General features: G+C 45.6%; 1 long non-coding RNA gene and 1 pseudogene across 2 annotated transcripts; one reads left to right on the forward strand and one right to left on the reverse strand.

Annotated features, from left to right (window-relative positions):
* Positions 1–539: 539 nt before the first annotated feature.
* Positions 540–1,229, reverse strand: LOC117091043. Its single transcript, XR_004440221.1, has 3 exons — positions 988–1,229; positions 779–892; positions 540–654 (listed from the first exon to the last, which is right to left on the reverse strand). It is a non-coding gene; the product is annotated as an uncharacterized LOC117091043 (long non-coding RNA).
* Positions 1,230–1,987: 758 nt separating this feature from the next.
* On the forward strand, positions 1,988–3,467 carry LOC117091044 (annotated as a pseudogene). Its single transcript, XR_004440222.1, has one exon. The product of XR_004440222.1 is annotated as a biorientation of chromosomes in cell division protein 1-like (transcript).
* The last annotated feature ends 1,570 nt before the right edge of the window (positions 3,468–5,037 follow it).

A 5,037-nucleotide genomic window follows, 5' to 3' on the forward strand; every position in this document is an offset into this window, starting at 1 on the left:
TGGTCCCTTGCTACTCAAAGTGTGACCCCAGGACCAGCAGCCTTGGCATCACCCAGAAACTAATTAGAAATGCAGAGTCTCAGATTCCACCCCTGCGCTATTGAATCAAGATCTTTATTTTATCAAAGCTCCCAGTAATAGGCTAGCCGCTTGGCAGCAGACTTGTCACCGCTGTGACAAGAGGCTACTCCTGATCGAATTCTGGGGAGATAAATGAACCAAGGCCATGGGCATAAAGAATAATTAGGCATTGCAGACAAACTGCCCTACTGTATATGTTAAGTGTGTTTTGAGCTAAATTAAACCTGTGTCCATTCTGAGTGTTCCATTTCCCAAAGAGTCTACACTCCATACCCATTGGTACCATCTTGATGCACATCTCTTGAAATTAAGCATCCTTGTTTCTCGGGTGACTAGAAATGTCAATTGTCATTAGCAGAGTGAATGTTTGGTCCTTTATAAACACTGTTGTCACACCAAAAAAATGAATGTAGTGCATATATACAAGAAAAGCAAAAAGCAACCTCTTTATAATTCTTACCAGTTCAGTGATAAAGTAATGAGCTCTCATGACCTCCTTTCTTCTCTAAAATCTGAATCCCTCCAAAGCAGCATCTTCACTGATGCTTTAATCCCAGGCGGTGGTTTCCATACCTGGAGGTATAGAACACAGCTGTATGTCATTTTCTCCTCAGGATTTAAATTTAACTTGAGAAGGCAAGCCTGAGGGTAGCTAATTAATAGATTTTTTTTTTTTTTTTTTTACAATTGCAGGTACCTGGCACTATTCTGATTAAATTTCCAAGCCGATTAAAAATGAGTCCAAAAGATTGGCAAGCATTGTTTCCTGCCTTGAGGAGCACAGAACTGGCTGGGGAAGCCCCAAAGCAAACTTCTGAGTTGAGAGACATGCCAAAAAAGAGGAAGGTGGTGAGCACAGGATCAGAAACAAGATCGGCACAGTTTCTCTCTCTTTCCCTCTCTCACCTCATATAACAAGCACCAGTCTTTCTGTGCTCTAGTTTTCAGCACACAGAAATTTCTGGTTCTTACCTACCAGCATCCAGAAATACAGAAACCCCTCCAGTATCTCAGATGCGGGATTTCCACTGCAGCCCATTTAGTGTGTGTTCTGCATTTCACACATATTAAATGGGCCCTGTTTCTCAGGGCTACCAGGCCTGAACCCTGCCCTGGGCTCCTGAGGCGCCTGCCCTAACCACACCCTCCTTGTTAAAAGAGACATTGGCCACTCCCCTTTGTTAAGGATATTCAGATGCTACCACTTGGTAGAGAAATTAGGACCTAAGAGAGGCTCTGTCTTTGATGTCATTTTACAAATACATAAATACAAGGAAATAGAGGGAAGGAAAACTTCAAAGAAAAATGTATTAAAACAGTGCCTAGAACAGCATCCTTAGGCAGATGCCTTTTCAAACCAGGTAGTTCTGGTGGACGTTTCCAATATGTGCCAAGAGGTGGGTACTTGATCCAATTGAGCCAATCATAAAGTCTCATGCTTTGGTCACTGTGATTGGCCCAGGAATAAACATGTGACCCTAATCCAGCCAATCAGAATTCTCCTCTGGTCTGTTTTCAAACTTGAGCTTAGAAGAGAGGACCTTTCCTCTCTAGTCTTGGAACTGTAAACGTGGGAGGCTGGAGCAGCTACGGCTCCAGCCACCTGAGAAGCCAATGTGAGCAGATAAGCTGATGCTCAGAGAAGCCAAGACCAGCAGGAACAGAATTCCTCCTAATGTTCAAGTCCCTGGTTCCAGTTGTCCCTAATGTTGACACCGCCCCTCCCTTCCAGTTCCATTAACCAGTAAATCCTCTTTTCCGCTTTCTCTAGTTCAGTTTCTTTCACTTGCCACCAGGAGAGCGCTAGCAATATTTCCAGTCACTCTCTTGCTAGATAGCTGCCTCAGCAAACCCCTCTTTTTAAAATAGAAATGCCTCCTCAGGGCGTCTACCACAACTTCTGTCTCAGAGCTGGCCTTCGCCGCCACCGCCGCCGCTTCCACCACCGTCCCCGCCGCCATCGCCACCGCTGCCTCCTTGGGGCCCTCCTCCTTCACCGCCCCCTTCGCCACCTCTACACGTTCAAGACCTTCTGTCCTGGAGAAGAAGCTATAGTCGCTCTCCCTTGTGCGCGCGGGGCACAGCCATGGCGGACGGCGGCGGCGGCGGGGCGGGCCAGGCCTCTGCCGGGGCAGCGACTGGCGCTACTGGGCCAGCGGGGGCGGTGGCCCCATCAACCCGGCCTCATCAACCCGGCCTCGCTGCCTCCCGGTGACCCGCAGCACATCGCTCTCATCGTGGAGCAACTCAAGAGCTGGAGCCTTTTTGACAGCTTCTACTGGGACTGCCTGGCCGACGTGGACACCAAGCCAGCTTACCAAAACCTGAGGCAGAAAGTGGATAATTTTGTATCAACACATCTGGACAAGCAAGAATGGAATCTTACAATGAACAAAAACGAATTGCGAAATGGTCTGAGGCAGAGTGTGGTTCAGTCAGGGATGTTGGAAGCTGGAGTAGACAGGATTATTTCTCAGGTGGTGGATCCAAAACTTAACCACATCTTCAGGCCACCAATAGAATGAGCAATTCATGAGTTCCTGGCGGCCCAGAAAAAAGCAGCTGTGCCAGCACCCCCGCCGGAGCCCAAAGGCCAGGACCCTCCAGCTCCATCTCAGGACATTTCCTAAGAATATGTCTGACACCTTTTGAAAGCTAATTTCTGGTGAAGAAGTGGATTCGTTTATGTAAGAGTGCAACTTCAGACCGAAGATAGGGCAAGGTCGTCACTGATCTCAAGATTCAACCTTGACCATGGGCAGTGACCCGATTGAAAGGGGAGCAAGTTCGGCAGTGGGAAAGTTGACGGTGTCGCCCCCTGCATTGTGCTGCCATTTGGCCAGCCTGCCCAAGGGCATGACACCAAGTAGACGCTACACAGAGAAACACTACAGCAATCCAGGGTTGTCCGGAAACAGACTTTTATACTTGAACATGGAGACTGTGGGTGGACTTGAGGGTTTGTGCTGTGGAATAAACGGAAGCTACAGTGAGAACATAGCCAGTCCCAAAGACAATTTCAAAGAACCGTGAAAGTTTAGCTGGGAGTAGTCTTTGGCAGTGTTTATTTGATACTGTCTCTCAGAGTTTGCAAACCAGATTGTACAAGTCATTAGCGTCAGATAGCTTTAAAGTCGTGACCTTCTTGTACATGAATCTTCTAGCCAGTTTCCTTTCCTTTGTAATAGGTAATGAGACATGAAATCCTAGAATGTGTGAGAAGTTCAGACATTAGACATAAGGAAACTCGTTTGCAGGCTCTCTGTCCAGGGCTGCTTCCTGTCCTGGAGGGGCCAGTGAGTCTTAGGTATGTTTATTTTATCCTCACATTTGTGTTTTTTTAGGAAAGTGAATGATCAATAAATGGCTTATCTTTCATAATAAAATCATTTGATTTGATACTCTTAAAAAAAAAAAAAGAAATGCCTCCTCAGAAGCCAGAGGAGTTGCTAGAGTAAACAGATCCACACCATGATGCAGTCAGAAGATCTGGACAGCTACAAAGAGCAGGAAAGGGGGAATAGAAACAACTGGCAATCATTTTATGTCAGGATCAAATTGCCATTTTTACACAAATCTTTGTTATTAATGGAATATAGTGTTCCTGGATTCTTCTCGCTATAGGGATTGCACACACCACACTCACATCTGTGTGTGGAACAAGCCAGAGGGTGATCTACACTCACTATGGAAAGCGTTCAGTAGGCCCTTGCCAATGCACAGGACGGCAGACTGAACTAGACATCAAAGACTATGTGATCTGGCCCAGCTTGGTGGCTCATGCCTGTAATCCCAGCACTTCGGGAGGCCAAGGCAGGCAGATCACAAGATCAGGAGTTCTAGACCAGCCTGACCATGCAAACTGCTACCCCAAGGCCTTTGGACATGCTATGCCTTCTGCCTAGAAGGATCTCTGCTTATTGCCTCCCATCCACAAATTAATCTCACTCTTCCTGAAGACTTCAATTATTTTTTTCACAGAGGACTTTGTTAATGCCCATGACTGCATCAATTCTCCTGACTATATACACTCATTTCACCATGCACCTCTCCTCCAGAGGATTTAACATGGATCACAATTGTAATTATATATTGCCTGCTTCCCCTGGTGAACTTTAAGCTTGCCATTGTATCCTTATCATCTTTCACAGAACCTAATATATAGTTCAGTAAATATTTGTTGGATAGACAAGCATATTTAGGTTATGGGTAAAATGATAAAACAAAGAAACTCAACAATAATTCAAAGATTGAAAAAAGATAGCTTGTTATTTACCTAAAAATTAGTGGTGAGCAATTCCATGTCAGTGGGTGGCTTTGCTCCACATAGTCATTCAGAGACCCAAAGGTTGAGTTGATAAATTCCAGCCAGTAGAGAGGAGAAAGAGAGCATGAAGATGCATATCAGGTGTATAAAGTCCCAGCATTGCAAGAAGCACAAATCACTTATCACATTCCACATGACAACACCTAACTACAAGGGAAGCTGAAAAACATAGGATAGCTTGGCAGCCACATGCCAACTACAATTTTGTTATTACAGAAAAGAAAAACATAAGTCATAGACAGTTAATAGTGCCCACCAGAGTGAATTAATAAATGGATGAATATGGTCCTCCCAGCATCCACATACCAAGCACTATTTGCCCCTCTCCTCTGGCTTTCTGCTAAGTCCACCAAAATCAACAATGGGGCACCCAATACCCAACATCCTAGGTCAGTTGCCTCCTTATGGGGCCAAGGCAGTTGATACCAGTGCTGCTGAACCTGTTGACTTATATTCCCAAGGCCCCAAGGAAGAGCAACTGAAGCACTCTTTCCTTTTCCTCTTTCTTGCATTGCAGTTCCTCTCTCTGTGGGATTCAGGGATAGGTCTATGGTGGCTGGGCTGGAAGGCAAGTCAAGTGATGGTACTGAACTATTCTCAAAGTTGACCAGCCCTGGAACATTAGACCA

The sequence above is a fragment of the Trachypithecus francoisi genome, unplaced genomic scaffold (assembly GCF_009764315.1).
Source record: "Trachypithecus francoisi isolate TF-2019V2 unplaced genomic scaffold, Tfra_2.0 Lachesis_group11, whole genome shotgun sequence".
Classification (NCBI taxonomy): domain Eukaryota; kingdom Metazoa; phylum Chordata; class Mammalia; order Primates; family Cercopithecidae; genus Trachypithecus; species Trachypithecus francoisi.